This window comes from Manis pentadactyla, chromosome 6 (genome assembly GCF_030020395.1).
Source record: "Manis pentadactyla isolate mManPen7 chromosome 6, mManPen7.hap1, whole genome shotgun sequence".
Lineage (NCBI taxonomy): Eukaryota > Metazoa > Chordata > Mammalia > Pholidota > Manidae > Manis > Manis pentadactyla.
The window spans coordinates 140,020,242-140,038,377 of record NC_080024.1 but is presented as its reverse complement, the minus strand read 5'-3'; positions in this window follow the sequence as shown (position 1 = coordinate 140,038,377).

The following is an 18,136-nucleotide window of genomic DNA, read 5'->3' as shown; positions in this document are numbered from 1 at the left end:
TGCCCGCCCCTTCCTGAGGCCCTTGACCTTGCAACCTCAAAGCAGACGTGGTGGCCAGCCATCTCCCACTTGCTCTAATATCTGACCCCCCTGAAGGTGGCACACACATGTCTTGCTCAGCGCTGCATTGTTCCCTTTGTTGACTCTTTCATGTTGTCTTGGATTCCCAAGCTGCTATCGCTCCTCGGAGCATAGATTTCCTGCCCCTGCTTCTGTTTGTCCTCCAGCCTGTCCTAGTGGGACAGTCATGAATGGAGGCTCTAGCTGCTGTCCTACCCAATGTTGAAATCAAAGTTGACTTCAATGCAAATAATATTATTTTCAATTCAAATGATTATAACATCAATGTTATAGCGTATAGGACCCATGTAAAGGACATCATTTTGCAAATATAGACTTAGGTGAGCAAGAAATACCTTATACAACAAAATAATAAAATAACATTTTATCCTAAGTTCTTGGCCCCTGGCTGGTGAGGAATTCCGTCCCATCATGGCTGGGCTTCCCTGCCTTTCCTCCTCTGTTTCTGCAGTCAAAATCTGGAGGAAGTTAGTGAGAAAGCTATTACTTGTCGTTTAAATAATTCAGCTGAACATGAGACTGTATATTGTGATACACACACAAGAAGTTTCAAGACCAACTTCTTTGCCAGATTGAGAACAATGGACAGTAAGGCCCACTGGGAGGGAGAACAGAGAGCAGAGAGTAAGAGGGTCTTAGGTGTCAAGTGTGTACATTCAGACTGCATCCCGAAGGTCTTGCAAGTTAGAAGGAAGGTACTTTTCAGAAAGCAGATTCCTGAGACCATTGTCCAGAGGTTCTGATTCGTGGGTCTGGGTTTCCATCCAAGAGGTGGCATTATTATTAATGCCTTCCAGGTGATTTGCCCATGGGCCCCAGAGTGAGAAATGCTGAGACAACGGCGCATCTTAGAGCAGAGGACTGACATAAGAAAGTTGTACCCTGGAAGATCAATCCAAAAGTCTGTTGCAAAGAACATCAGAGCTAGAGACAGAAGAGGCCAATTAAACACAATAAAAGGAATTTAGACTAAAGTAATGGAATCTGGCAGCAGGTTAGAAATTTTGTTTTTGACTAGCATAATCTACAGCTTTCTACCTGTCAATATCCTGGTGCTGCTATATTGCCAAATACATGGAAAGCCCTTCAGTGAGCGTTTATTGCAGCCTAGATTCAGAGTTTCCCTACTACAACTTCATGTGTAAAAATCTCCTTTTACATAATTTTATTCCAAGTCATCACTTTTATTCAGCACATTTCTTTAAAGGAAAAAATAAAACATTGTTTTTACTCTTCTAAGCTTTTAGTCTTTGGGGTTTTTTTAATACTTAAAAATGACTTTAATCTGAACTAATTTTAGGCTAATAAAAATAGGCAAAAATAGTACAGAAGGTTTCTAAATATCCCTTACCCAGCCTGAAACAGGAAAAGGACATTTATGGAAAAACTGATGAAATTCAAATAAAGCCTTTAGTCGAGAATATTGTAGTAATGTGTAAATCCTGGTTTGACACTTGTACATCTTTACTCTACCTTATGTCAATTAATGTAAGCAAAGTTTATTGAGAGGCTACAGAGATAACTCTGTAAAGTATTGATTCTTCCTTAGAGACAAATAGTTATTTTTGTGCATTAGGTTATGCCTTAAAAATGTGTATTTTTTTTCTTTATGCCAGATGTTGATGGAAAGTTAGAGAATTTTGACTTCTTAAATTACTTAGATGTAAGATTATCAAGATAATCTCTGTGATTATTGTCATTTTATAATTGGGGAAATGGAAATACAAGTTACATAACTTGCCTAGATTACATATGATTATTAGAGCAGAGATTCATTTATACCCAGGCCATCTGGCTGCTGAGGTGAATATCTATGCTATAGCACCATCGTGTGAAACCACATCTCACAACTATATAAAAAATGCACAAAATGCAAATTATTGTGTTCTCCAAAGTCCACAGTCTATTATCCAGGGAGAAAAAAGGATATTTTGACTTTCCACTTGTATAATCTTGAGTCTTACACTCTGCAATAGATTGACAACAATAATAATCACTCGGTAGGTAAAGGAAAATTATAATATTTATTCTGAGGGATATTGAAAATAATAGCATAATTATGACAAAATCTCTGGTCTAAAATTCTTGGTCAGCAAATTTCTCATGAAAATCTTTTTATTACACTGGAAAGTCATAATCAACTGCACTCATATTCTTCAATACGATGTATTGGTGACAACATCAAAATAATCTCTTTGATGTTGGCAAATATCAGTCAACATAGGAGTCACTGTTGGTGTTAGAAGTGGGTGTTAGTTAAGGGTCTTGGCTGCAAACAATAACACTGATTGATTGTCTTAGGCAGAAATAGGATTTATTGGAAGGATATTAGGGGCTTGCAGAACTGATAAGAGGCTATGGAACCAGGCTGGTGAAATATAAGGCCAAGGAGCAGAAGGAACATCACTTTTAGCAGGAACCATCTGCACGGGCCCCCTTTTCTGGCAGTCATCTCCAGGCACCACCATCATTGTGAATGGTAGTCATCCCTCCCTCATTTTATCATTTTTCCCATGATTCAGAGCCCCAGATGACATCCAATTGACTGGGCATTGGTCATTCGCCAGTGCCTGTTTTGGTGATGGAATCTAGACTTAGACAAAGAGGGTCTCCAAGTTAAGAAAGTTTAGTCTCCTGGAAACCCAGATGATGCCAATGCAAATTCTAATTCACAACTGGAAGTTTACACCATCTCCTAGAGATTAAAAGAATGCAAGGTCATAATATTTTCTTTGTCTATATGAAAAAATTATTTCACGGAAACACAGAATTTTAGAATTTCAAAGATATCCTGGGGCCTTTTAGTTCAAACACACATGTAACACCAGAAATTTATTTATAACTGAATGAAATGAAATGAATGAATGAAATTGAAACCCATTTCTAAGTTAGGCAATTAGCAACAGAGCAAAAACTATGAGTGTCGGTTTTGGAGGCTGGTAGACCTGGGTTCAAACCCCTTCTTCGGTATGTGACCTCCAACAGGTACTTTACCACAATGTACCTTTTTTCTCTATTCTGTAAAATGGGAAAACTGACACACCAACTCACATGTTTGTGGAGAGGATTAACTAATCCAATTCATGCAAATCAAGGAGAGCACTTCTCGGTACATAATTAGCTTTCATTGGTAGTTTCCTTTTGATGTGATGATAGAGCTGCTGTTGTCATTCCCTGTGACTGTCACCATCAGCACCCTCACCCTCCAGCTCCTATTCATGAGGCACCCAAATCGCATGATACAGTTCATTGTTGTGTAGCTTTCATCATTACCAAACTGTTGTCTGAGTTAAGGAAAGAAAAACGTCACATTTGCAATAGGCACAAATTCTTGTTGCCTGCAACCTGCCGTATTTTCAGCTGTGCTCATGGACTGACATCCTTGACAAAAATGTCAAGATTTAAACCAGTCTTTGCCATCCACATTTGTTCTATTCTCTCCGCACAGTTTTTCTACTCAATAAATGATGTTGTAATGATATTCAATAAATACTGTTGGCCAACAAGTACACACATATATTCTATGTTGAATTACAAAATGTGGTCATTTAAAAAAGATATTTTATTTAGCAATAGTAGAACCTATACTGGCATTTTGTTTCTGAAACCAATGAAGAGAAAAATTTTATAGAGTTAATATTATGAAGGTTATGCTAAAATATGCTAGGTTATTTCCTTAAAATATTTATTTGTAGTAAATCAGATGCTCTCCAGCTAAGTAATTTTGTAAGAAATTATTAACACTTGTGCACTTTCAGCGTTATCAATTCACTTCTTCTAAATAGCGTAAGTTAAAATTTTTGATTAATGAGAAATATGTGTGTGGAATTTTAAATTACATTGGAGAACTTGAAATTTTTTCAATAAGAGAGTGATTGTAAGCTATTTGGGCAATCTTAAATGTATTTCTTAGCTAATCAAAAAACTAGCTATTTACTGCAATAGTAAACAATTTAAATTTTTGATGGCTCTGTTATATCCTAATTTATAAAACTTGAAAGTAAGATTATATATATTTAGTGGTATTAGAAAACATAAAACGCAGCAAGTCTGTTAGTTTCAGTTTTTGTTCACAACAAACGACCCACTAGATGGCACTAAACAACTGCCAATTTTTTCCAGCGATGACATTGTACCAGGTCAAGAAAATAAAACAAGAATCCTAACACTTGATGGTATAACTTGTTTCAGACAAGACAGATCTACTCTCAAAAGTCCCTAAACTGCATGATATTTAAAGTACAATTGGGAGGTATTTACTCAAGAAACGTTACTTAGTACAGTCACTGGATTTATGTAGGGCAAATAGATATTGACAATTCAATACAAATGGTGACATGTAAACGATTCTTCTGATTAAATTACACTAATTTGAATTCTACCAACTAAGCTTCCACGAACTATCTAACCAAGGTCTGGATTTTCTCAGTGTTTATAGAGAAGCAGAGTTTACTAAATAACAATAGCAAAAGAATAATGAAAAGGCATTCTAGAAGCAACAATTTATACATTATTTGAACTGATAATTATAATTACTTTTGACAAAGAGCTGGGCAGTGAAGGTGATTATAAAACCATTTTCACTTATAGATACCCTGTCATTTAGCACAATCTTTGGCCAAGGTAATGAGATTATAACTCAGTTCACAAAACCAGAAACATTATAACATCTACACAAGGCCAAACTTCAGATGAAAGCCCGAAATTTTCAGGTAGTGGCCAGTTTGGAAATTTGGAGATACGTGTCATCCTATAGAAATATTCCATTCCCATTTGGAGGCCAATATATATATATGAAGCCACAAAATGCAGAATCAAACATTAGATGGTTTTGAAGGCGGAGCATTTTACCGTCTTGCCCCGACTTTGTGTATACAGAGGGGCGATATTAACGGTGATAACTTTGACATCATCGCATTTTGCTCCCATTTGTCCACACAGACCTTAGCTCCCTGAAATGTGCAGCCCTCCTGGAGGATTTAGGAAGACGCCAAAGGTCTGTTGCTTGTTCAGTAAACTTTGAGCTCTCGGCTCCTCCTTGCTCTCTAAGTTAGCCCCATGTCTGCTGGGCACGTAGGGTGTTTCCCGGGCGTATCTGCCAAGTCCACCCTGTACCACCACGTGCCCTGCGCACTACAGTCCAATATTACAGCTGAGCCACTGAGGCCAGAGACATGCTAGGCCACGTGGCTTCTCGGCAGGTCATTTGCTCTGGTCACTGGATTAACTGCGGGGGACGCAGTGGTGAACCAGTCAAATGGGGCTCTCTCACGGAATTTGCTGATAGTCATCACTTCTTTCTGTCTTTCTCACTATCTGTGTTACCAGCTATAAATAAAATTCCCAAGAATGTGGTAACTTCCATTAGATCTTCTCACTTGTATTGCAAACAGAAAAAATAACTAAGACTTAAAATGCTTTAAGTCTAGATTTAAATTGTGACTGTTTATATACTTTTACTGTATTTTTTCTAATATATAAAATATATTTATTCATAGTAGAAATTTGGGGGAAATGACTTAAAAATACGAAGAAGATATTAACAGTCACTCATAATCCCACTTCCCAGTGAGAATTGCTGTTAATATTTTGGTGAATGTCATGAAATAACTTTTATGCATATATTTGCATGTATCAGCATTTACTCACTTATGTATATTTCCAGCCCAGATAAGTCTTAACTGGTTGGGATACGATCATTAAATGGTTTCACTTTTTTCCCATTTTCCCATTTGAACAACACTCTCTATCTCCTTCTTCAATCTTTAGCACCTAGAACACACTCTACCCTGCAGTGACTTACATCAGGGACTCCAGAGCAGCTAATCTGCCTGCCACTTCATGTAACCTCAGGAAAATCGGTTAAATTTCTCTAGCTCAGTTCCCTTCCCTATAAAAAAATTGTGATAGAAATAGTATTTACTTCATCAGACTGCTTCGAGTTGAATGAATGAATGCAAGTAAAGCAATTCAAATAGGGCCTGCTACAAAACAAGCCGATCTCCTTTGTGTCATTGTAGGAATTTTTCCTTCCAGGTCAGCCCTAACCTCATCTTTTCCCTTCTCTCCAGCTGCAGCTTGAATCTGGAGGGGAGGGAGCCACCCTTTGCTCTTCCGTTCTACCCTGCTTCCCATCTGGGGCCACTCTCCAGCTATTGGAACAGAGGAGGCCGAAAGCTTTGGGGGAAAGGGCAAAAGGATTCTTGCAGGAAGAGGCACTGAAAAATCATCTGAGGGGTGTTGCAGTTCTCTGGGTGATGCCTCCTGGTGGCAGGTGCCACCCTAGAAAGAAGCTGTATGCTAATTGGCAGTCACTGCCCTGCCCCCAACCCTCCCAGCTCCAAGGGAAAATTAACCTACTTTCTATCTTTATTGTTATTCTCAGGCCCTAGAGCCATGCAAAACAACTGTTTTGCATTTATTCTTTTTAAAGAGAGAAACTTAGAAGTATTGTTAAGGAGCTACAGGCCCCGCTCCAATCAATAAGAATTTACAGATAGCAATTACAGCAGTGGCACAACAGTTTCACACATCACTGCGTATACTGTATTTTTATAGTATTAATGACTTTAGATTTTGTCTCCTATCCATGAATAAAGGTATTATTCATAACACTTTCTGAAGATGTAACATTCTGTAGAATAGATGCAGGCATAAAAATGACAGGATGCAACCAAGGAATCCATAGTTGAATTTTGACTAGGATTAATGCTAACTAGACAAGAATCACCACAAACTATGCCATTTCATCCCCAGCTAAAGAAATAAACGAACATGTTGCCACCACCGCCTCTTCCCCATCTCCTCTCTAGTGTCTGGAAAGTCTAGAACAAGACAAAGGAGGGAAAGTGACACAAAAGAACAGACTATAGTTTCCTCTTCCTTTCATTTTCCTGGAGCCATGGATCAAATCTGAACTGGAAGAAGATAAAAATCAGGGTTTTTAACTCAATTATTCTACTTTAGGAAGTGATCAGAAAAGCTATGGATCGTCCGAAGTGTCTTTAAAGCAATGGAAAAGAGAGATTCCAATGGCATCGTTGTAAGCAATAATTTTTACTCTTCTGAATATAATGTTTAATTAATGTCACATCAGCAAAAGCTAGCATCATCCAGGATGTTCTGGAACTCAAAGCCTATAGGAGGAGCAATTACAACCTCAATCTCTGTTGAAGAGGAAGTTCCCCAGCCATGTACACTATGACTTCTCCATGTCTCACTCATTTTATGATTGACACATTCATAACCATAGCATTTGTGCTTTGTCTTCAAGTACTAACTCACTAAATATGATGGATAGAAATCTTTATAAAATACTTTTCCAAAAGTAGTAATAATTATGGAATAATTTTTGTCTTGTCCTTGTGGCTTCCTAACAAAACCACCACCTTCTCCTTCCCCAGAAAGAACTATCACTAGATATATATTATAATACACAAATATTATATTAGCAATATAATTAATATATTAATGTTAGTTACTATATTAATATAATGTATGATAGAAATACATTAGTTATAAAGTTTATATAAAAATCAGTTGTATGTAAAATTTTAATTGAGATATAATTCACACACCATTCAACTGACCTATATAAAAGGTACACAAAGTTGTGCAACCATGCCCATAATCTATTTCAGGACAATTTTACCACCCTAATAGGAAGCCCTGTACTCACTAACAGTCACTGCCCTTTCTCCCCAGTCCTCCCAGCCCTAAGAGACAATTTTTAACCTACTTTCTGTTTTTGTACAATTGCCTACTGTGGACATGTAGTATAGATAGAATCATAAAATATGATTCTTTTGTAGGTGGCTTTCACTTAGCATGTTTCCAAAGTTTCATCTATGATGGAGCATGATTAGTACTTCACTTATTTTTATTGCCAAATAACATTCCATTCTATGGCTCTTTCGGATTTTATTTTTCTGTTCATCAGTTGATGGACATTTGGGTTGTTTCCATTTCTGATTATGAATAATGCTGCTTTGAACAATATGTACAGGTTTTGGTGTGGATGTATGTTTTCATTTCTCTTGGGTATATACCTGTGAATGGAATTTCAGGTCCTATGGTAACTCTTTGCTTAACCTGTTCAGGAATTACGAGGCTGTTCTCCAGAGCATCCACATCATTTTACATTCCCACCAGCAGTGTAGGAAGGCTCCAGTTTCAACACTGTCTTTTTTTCGTTGTTTTTTCTTTTCAACACTGTCTTTTAATGAAGAAAAATAAATGGAGATGCTGCTGGTGTATTTATTAACTCCTGTAAATGAGGCAAGTTTTTTCTACTTGCAATGAGAGGAGATACTGGAATTCTCTGAGTTCATCAAGAAAAAAATGGCACCAACCTCAAGTACCTAAGTTGCTACCAGGGAAAAGTTTAGATCTTGAAACAAACTAGCTCAGATGCAGGAAAGAAACAGACACTTTTCACTTGTTTTCATTTGTAACTTAATTTGAACTTGTATTCATCAGCCTTGATTAATCAGGACCTGAGAACTATTTTTATGTGGGTAACAATTCTCATTTGAGTCTTAACACATTAAGTATCACTATCCAAAGCATTTAATTCCGAGTGGATCTTTGTTCCACTTTGAAAACGAGCTTAATCAGGTGTCAGTAATGATTTTATATCCTTTAAAATAGGAAATCAAACCTAGCGTCCTATGTGCCAAGACATTAGAAATCAATATAAAAGAAAATATCTGTGTGCTGTATAAATGGTTATGAAAATTATAAGTTCACTTATCAAAAAAGATAACCTGCTCATGAGTCCTAATGAGAGATCCCATTTGGTGAGCATTTGGCTAATAACTCAGCAGCTGTGGAACATTATAACTTCATCAAATTATTTCCAAGGAGATGGGATCTATCTGCTACTAACAAAAACACATGCAGAGAAAAGACACAGGTCTCTGTTTCTGCCTATTCCAAATTAACCACAGAATACAGAAAAACAATATTTACCTATGAGCCACCTGTATTCCCCATGTAATGCTAGGTCCACATCATCAGTGACAGTGTCCTGGAGAGTGAAAGCAATTCCGGAGATCATTAAAGGGAAAGCAATCAGTTGCCCTCCCCCAGCACTTTTCCTCTTTATCCATCCAATCATCAGAAAATTAGCAGGAAGTTTTTTTCTTTTAAAAAGTGAACTATATGAGTAATTGTTTTAATATTCTGCTTGATTCTTCAAGAAAGTCCTATCAAATAAGAATCCAATTATGAGGATTTGTTTACTACCCAAAACGGTTAATTTAAGGATTGATGAAATTCCCATCCTTGTATGTGTAGAAAATGATATCAACAGTCTGTACATTTGTGGCAATCATCTAGACGGAGATAAAGCCTGCTAACAATCAAAGCTGGTTTACTGGTTGTTTCCTGGATCAAAAATAAAAGCTATGAAAGCCAGTTTGTGACAACTGGGGAAATTTGAAGATGGATTGTATACTAGATGGTATTATGGCAGGTTTTTTTTTTAATATTCTTGGGTAAAATAATGATATTGTGACTATCTCTTTGGAAATGCAGGCTAAAATATTGTCTTGCCTGAGGGTTTCAGCTCTGGGCAGGTTCACTATGGATTCTATGAGAACGAGGAATGACAATGGACCATTCTTGGGGTAAAAGGGTTTATACCCGGCTTTATTCTCCCCATAGGAGGTCGAGCACTAGAATCACGCCTGCATCCAGCAGTCTGCAGATCCATAATCCACTTCCTCTCTGCCTCTGCCCAGAGCACTGGGCAGAGCTCTTTACATAATGACTCAGTCAATAACAGCTCATTGCCTACGGGTGTGGAAGCATTAGCCTCGCAGCAGGCCAGTTACATCATTGAGTAGTTTAGGGTCAGGTGAGGATCCTGGCCATAGGAACTTCCATTTTCCCCACAGCACATCATATTGCTCATTTAATTTTGATGTAGAACATTGAATTTCCTGACAATTCATGAAACAAAACCCTGGTTTATGTTAGCAAATCAGTTCCAGCATGCCATGGTATTAAAAATGAATGAAACCCAGGATACTTCTTTTCCTATGGTCTCACACACCTGGGAGATGTTTAATAGAGTTTGTGTAGCTTTAAAACCCAAGGAATAAGCCATTGCCAGAGCAAAACTACTGAGAAACAGTTCATAGTGGCTCTCTTTTTATATGGTGATTTCATTTGCAGGGCAAACCGCAGTGGAATAATTCTGAGGCAGACAATACACTGGTGTCCCAGGGTGCTGGGCCAGAAGCTCTGTACATTCTGAATTTCGCAGTAACAAACTGTCCCTGTTGCTGGGTAAGATTAATTAGTAGACAGAAGCCTGGGGTCTACATCCAAGATGGAATGTTGTCTTTTCCATCTACATAGAGCTGTTTTAATGCTACCCCTTGACAATTATAGTAGGTGTCCTTGACTCATGACATTCAGTAAGGAATCTTTTAGGTAACGCATTGTGCATAAATCTGGGGGAGGTCAAGGAGATAATTACACATACAGCTATTGGCAAGAAATTTGTCATACCAGCACTGAGGCTAATGTGAGATTGGACATGGCTGTTAAGAAAATCATTGAAATGGATGCTGTTGAGATGGGAAATCTTTGGCACATTTAAGAAAAGGATAAAGCCTCAGTATGTTAGGTGTATGATGTTGTCTTTGAGTAATCAAGAGTAACAATAAAGTAATTTAAATGAGTGATAATTTTCTATCAATAAATTATAATGATGTATTGTTGAGTGCTCTATCATGGAAAAAAACCCAATGTGTTTATTCATATTTTTGAATTATTAAATCCAATCAATAAAGCATATAACTATGTACAAAGCAGAGTAAAATGAATTTTCACAGAACTCCTTTCTTATTTTATAAAATTAATAACCCAGTTGACCCTTGCTTTTCTTCTTTTAAAAAATAGAATAAAATACACTGGGCCACATTAGCTTTTGCTCCTGTGCTTTTCCCCATCATTGACACCTGTCTACATAGGACAAATGATTGGGAAAGGCAAACAGATGATGTGAGTATCCTGGTCTGCAGAAGGTCCAACAGTAGGTTTATAAATAGGGAGCCAGAATGTTGGCACATTTACCTGGCTTAAAACTGCCCTGGAGTTTAGCTTTGCTTAACTTGACATAATTTCTCATTCCACGTGCCACCCTGGCCGTTTTTTAGGGCATCAAACTTGCCAAGTTATTTCTCCTGTACCACCTCGGCAGGCAACCCCTCTGCCTGGAGTGATTTTAACTCCAGTCTTTGTAGGTAGTCCTTTTCTCCCTTTGGCTCTTGCCTTCAATATCACCTCCCCAGGGAGATCTTTCCTGAACCTCCACCCACCTAAATCCTCCACACGCATGCCGTTTGTTTTCTGTCCTCATGTACCGTTTGCTTCCTTCATAGCATTCAGCACAACTCAGAAATATTTTGTTCTTGTGTTTGTGTCTTGCTTATTTGTCTATTGTTGTTTTCCACTATTCTGCATGGCCCATGAGGCCGGGATGTCTGCTCTTTGTTCACTGTCCTTTCAGCATGCAGCAGAGAGTGGGGCAGATGGGGAGCACGCAGTCCAGACTGGCTAGACAAATGAATGGACGAAGCCCTAGAATTCATCTCTGACTTGGCCTGAATTAGAAAAGAGGACTAAATCATGTAGACTTGGTTGGTCACTTCTCTCTCTGACCAATACATCAGGGTTGGCTAGGCCACAGTAAAAAATAGATACAAACATACTTTGGTTTAACACAATACAAGTTTATTTCTACATCTCAAACAGCAATAGATGGTTCTAAGTCAACGGGAGGATAGAAAATCAGAGGTGTGAATGTGGAGGATTTTTAAACAGTGGTCTAAGTACCGGTTGAGGAGCACGTCCTTGTGGGAAGATGCAGGAAGGGGGAATCATCCGGGTGGCAGACTGATGCCACAGCACAAATGGGACTCCGAGTCCTCAGTTGTTCCTGCTACTCTGAGAAGAGCAGTTTGTGGGAGTGGCTACAGGTGGGCAGGCCCAGTAATTTGCTACATCTAGTCAAAAACTACAAGGCAATTGTCTTAGGTGCTGTGTTTCCTGCATCTAACAAAGTCTCTTTCACACAGTGCAATCCAAAACTATTTGTTAAATGAATGAATGAGTGATTTTATCTGAATTCTCTTCTCTGAGCACCAGACATCAGGCATGTTGTTTCATTTTTTTATACCATGGTATAGTTATATTCAACTCTACACTACATGTATGTTTAGTCTTCAAATCAAATACACTATAACTTTAAAAATTATTTGCTGACAACTTGTGTTTTCTAATACAGGGTTAATTAAACATGGCTGAATATCTAAGTGAAAAAATAACTTTTTATAATACATTTTATATAGTTGTAATATTACTAAATATTTTATTTTAAAAAACTGTACTATAATCTGTAACAATATATTGATCTAATATAAATGTTTTTACTGAAAATAACCTCTTTATTATATATCATTTAAAATTATAAAAATATTTTTTAAAATCCTAGGATTTTTAAGAAATGTATTATTGTGAAAGGTTTAATAAAATCTTTTAAAAATTAGCAAATATATCTGACCAATTTCTAAATTCTTTACAGTTTTGAATGTCTATAGTCTGTTTCCTCTATTTATTATTATACAGATAAATTAATCCTTTAATTATTTAATATTTATGGGATATCTAATATATATATATATATATATATATATACAGCATAGTAACCTCTATCATTATCTGTACAATACTGTGTATATTTTCCAGTTATCATAATTAGGCTTTTTATGGATACATTTTCATTTTTATCTATTTCTATCCAGTTAGACTGTAAGTCTTTCAAGAAAAATTTCTGTGTGAGAATTTTTTTACTTTGGGGAATGAACTTAAAGTAATGCATCAATTTTTCTCCTTCAAAATTTCTTGATTAAAAAAACTCCAAAATCGTGAATATCAAATTTAATCATCTTCAGTTGAGACATAATAAAAGATACTAAAAAATTTAAAGAAAAATAATCCAAAAAGTTAAAGAGAAATATGGGAAATCCAAACTTTATTTTGTACTACCTATTCAAATTTCATACCAATAGACCTATGAAAAATGTTTTAAGACAATTCTTATAGTTTTGAGTCTATGACACCTAAAATTTATGCAACAATCATGTCAAAATGATTACTTTAGGCATTTAGATACAAAACCCAGATACAATGCTACATCTAGAGAATGGATTACTTAACATCTTTTATCCTAAATGATATTCTGCTGTACAAAAGTTAAATGACATTATAAAATGTGGTCTTTGAAAATGAACATTTCCTTAGTATTGCAAATGTGCAGTGAACTGACCCTCAGAGCAATTTAGTTATGTTAATGCTGAGAACTTATTTTTACCTCTACTATAATAGTAAATTTAGGGTATTTTCCCTTTAAATTATAATAATACAATCTTAATTGTTACACTTGTTAAAATACATATTTTTTCTTTTATCCCAGAAGTTCATTCTCTTAATGGTGATAATTGGCTTTGGCCTCAGCATTAGCTGTTTGGATTTTAATCATATTTAACCACTTGATCATTGGGCATTCAGTCAGAGGAAGTATTGTGTGAACTTCCAAGCAATTATTCACATAACACATAATAAATGACTTAATTCTTACATTCAGAAAATATTTAATGATAATATAGTTTATCTCATTCTTTGTGACAGTTATGTTTCATTATATCACCATCCTCTGTATTATTTAATCACTCTTCCAGCAGGTGGAAATTCAGTTGTTTCTTGGTCTCTGTTTTTTGCAAACAATGACTAATAAACATGGTTTTCATTTGTCTTTGTGTACTTTTGCCAGTGTATAAGTGAAATACCGTTCTAGAAATGGGATTGTTTTTTCTCTTGTGCCCTTTGAACTTTGATAGCGATTACCAAAAGCAATATAAAAAAATAAATTATGAGAAAATTTTCCCCTCATCCATGAATAACTCATCATTTTATTTATTTTCCCAAAATGTATTAATTAGCCCTATATTAGGGCTAAAAATAGTATTTAAATTTTTAGAGAAGCTAGCTACTATACATAAACATATACATATTTCAAAATTTGATCTCACTTAAAATAATTTTAACGGCTGCAAATGAAGGCAAATCAGTAAACATTAAGATCTTTAATATCCTTTCCCTCTGTCATTTTTATTTTATTTACTTGTTATTGTCTTATGAAGATGAGTGGGGAAAAGAATCCCTCACCGGGGGCTGGCACCTGGCATTCTTTTGCATTCTTCCAACTGCAATCCAGCAGATGTCTCCCCTCCCCCACCAAGGTGTGCTTTCCACAAGCTACTGCTCATGGAAGCATCTAGTAAAACTTAAGTATTTCCTCATAGAATTGGTATTCTTTTTTCAGGGCGGAGTTCATCTCTTTAAAAATGAACATGAAAATGCCTCTTTAAAAACTAGTATCTAACATGAGTGAAACTGGCTGGATACTAATAGCATTTCCTGTATTTTGAACAAAAAGGACTGTACCTATAACAGAGAAATGCTTTCTTTTTCCAGGAAATTGTCTGTATACATGGGGATAGTGCATACCTTAATAACAAAAAACTAATTTACTAAAGAGAATCCACCAACTGCAAAATTTTATTCTGGTGTAATGAGGATACACCCCTTATAACTGAAATATGTTCAGTCCTACTGTTATTTTTAAGACAGTTTTTTTAATACTTTCAAAGTTTCTCAAGGGTGAGCCGTTTCCTTACCACCAAATCATACAAATATTAAGTGCTCAAAACATTTCTAAAACCTCCTATATCACTTGATACAGGCAGGTGATTCATAAAAACACAACACAACCCCTATGTTTATGATGGGGCTGTGTAAGCAGAGGAAAGGATAGGTCAACAGAAAGGAGATCTTCAGATAACACAGGAGAGGATTCAGTTACTCAACTCAGTCAGTAATTATTGAGCTCCGATATAGCCATGGTAGAAATACATCTATAAGGAAACAAACAAGCCAAAGATCTTTAAGATGTAAGTTCATTTTCTTGTTCAAAACAAGGATGTGGAAAAGAACCACATGTGTTCTATTCTAAATCCCAAATCTCCCATTTACTGCCACCTTTCTTAATTCCCTTCAATGTTTTCCTTAGAATCATGCTTGCAAGAAAAAAAAAAATGGAGTTCCATACCCCTACACCCCCACCATCCCAAACACTCTAATATAAGAAGATAATACTGGTTCTCCTATTTTCCAAAGTACAATTTCCTTTAATCCTCAGAAAGGCAACTCGGCAAAGTATCTTAGAGATAAATCAAGGAGCTTGTCTACCACGTACATCCGGGCACACCAGAGCACAGAACTCACAGATCTTTCCACCACATCAGCCATCTTTTCTATATGTGGTGACTGTGCCTTCTAGTATCTTCCAGTTCCTAAATTTCTAGCCCTTTAAAAATAAGGGTAATTGAACATTATCCTATACAATCCATCTAAATAAATTCTAATGGATTAAGGGTTATAGTAAAAAAAGAAAAGCACATTAAAGAAAAAGAAACTGAATTTGAATATTCATGAAAACTTTACTGTTGGAGAAACTTCAGAGGCATAGCACTAACAGCAGAAAAATAAGAAAAGATAGGAAGCAGGTAAGAACAGTCTTAGGCTTCTGAATTTAAATCACCATTATTAGGTCAAAATATAAATGACAACGTAAGGAAATAATTGCCGCATATATGAAGGGCGAACAATTTATCTTTACAATATTTAAAAATCACTTACAAATCAGTAAGAAAACTAGGACACCCTTTAAAATGGGCAAAAGATATGAATAGGTCGGTTTAACTCAAAATATATACGATAAATAAATATGAAATAGTACAAAGAAGCACGGAAGCATGTTCAATCTCACTAGCAGTGAAATAAAAACACATAGACAATTGATTTAATTGGTCTCCTTATATCAGTTTGGGCAAGATTTTAAAACAATATTCTCATTTGGCAGTGGTGTAAAGAAAGTAGACACTCATATTTTGGTGGTGGGGGAAATTTGTATAGCCTTTCTGAAGGGCAATTGGGTAAAATGTCTTAAGAGTCTTAAAAATGTACATACACTTTAATCCAGAAGTGTTAGATACTCATGTTAATTTTTGCTCATGTTAAAAATTATTCACATGTTTAAAGACGTCCATCACAGTATATATTTTTAGAATATCATAAATATAGAAATCAACCTAAATGTCCAGTTATAGGTCATTGATTGAACTATAGTGAATCCTTACATTAGAATATTTTAAAGGCATTTAAAAACATCATGCTGTAGGATAATATTGTTTATGATACGTTGCTAAGTGGTTAAAAAGATATCAGTCTAAATAAGGGAGGTACCTTATTATGTATTTGGGGGGAAACATGATACCTATGTACAAAAGAAATCTAAAGAACTATACACCGAAATGCTTATGTGCTTGCCACAGTAAGGTGATAATGTGAATACATTTTATTCTCTTCCTATTTTTCAAATAGTCTTTTGCTTTGAACAAATTTTATTTCCCTAAATTAGGAAAATAACTATGAAAATACAGAAGCACTAAACATAACATACACTTGAATTTATTAATGTCAATCTCAACCACCTTCAGCCTGAGGCTGATCAAGACTTGCTTTGGAAATCACAGGAGTTATTTAGGGCACTTAAGATTTCCCTTTCTCTGCATTGCGCGAGAATAGTAGTATCTCCGGGGTACTCTCCTCCCTCGTTAATTCCTTTATCCCATTTAGAGAAGTGGCTTTTACAGAGTAATGAGTATTATTGCTCTTTACGCAAAACACAGGGTTGGGCTGGGACCTCTGATGATCCCACTTGTCAGCAGGTCTTAGAGAGCAGTTCTTTTGATCTTCAAATAAAAATATCCCTATGAGAGTCTCAGGCAGTATTACTGCTGAGAGAGCACACTCAAGAGCAAAGCTATTGCTCAACGGATAGGTTTTCCTCTAATTATCTTTGTGATAATTCAGGATTATTAAAGTGATTAAGACATCAAGGTATTAGACAATTTAGCAAGAGCCCTTTCTTCATTTCTTCGAAGCCCTGAGGGTCTCTGGTGGCCTAGTATAGGACGGCTGGGGTGAGCAGGAGGGCACGACGAGAGTCGCGAAGGGCAATTCCTGGGTCCAGGGAATGCTGAGAAGCCTCCATGCCAGGCACCGTGGGGCAGAACCTGGCCTGGAGGTCCACTGTCTTCCAGACCCCGTCTCAGAGCCAGAATGATCGCTTCCTGTCTTCCTCATTTTACCCACCAGATATGGCTTTGCCTTCACTGGTTGATTTCAGCCTGCCACAAGTTTTAGTGGGTTTGGCACCAATCTCTTAATGTCAAATGACATAATGAAGCAGCTCATCAACTCCCTTTTGTCAGTTTTATTGAGAGGGGGAATAAAAGGATTAACACATCACATCCAAATTAAAATCAGGGAGAGCAAACTGAGATTACACAGGCAGATATGTGGATTTCTTGCCAACTTGCTGTGGAAAGTTTTATTATAGTAACTCTTTGTCTTTAAGAAACAAACTGTACTTGAAAGAGGAGCCACTGATCATGGATAATATATATCTGGGGGAAAAAATGAACTAGCAACTTCTTCCTAACTAGAGTTTACAAACAACAGGTTGGAAGACATGTCCAGAAAGAGTCAGTAAGTACTTTACTTCAAATTTTCTAACTTCGGTTTTGTGGTTTAAGATTCATTGCTTTATTTCTCAGAAAAGCTAGGCGAATTCATTTCAATCTGGCCAGATTTTTTGGTGACCCACTTTATGAATGTTTAGCAAGCACTCTCCTTTACTAAATTTGACATTTCTACTGGTCACATCAATGAGCGCTGTTTTCTATGCTTAGGAAAGCTGGATTCTATTTACAATTCTATGATTTGCTTGCTTACCTGTGTTGTTGCTCAGCAGGATTATTCGTTTTCCTCAGGTGTTTTTCATAAACTAGCATTGTTGGCATCTAACTGAAGACTCTTCGGTGGGAACTCCCGGATTTTGGGTGAATTACTAGCACCG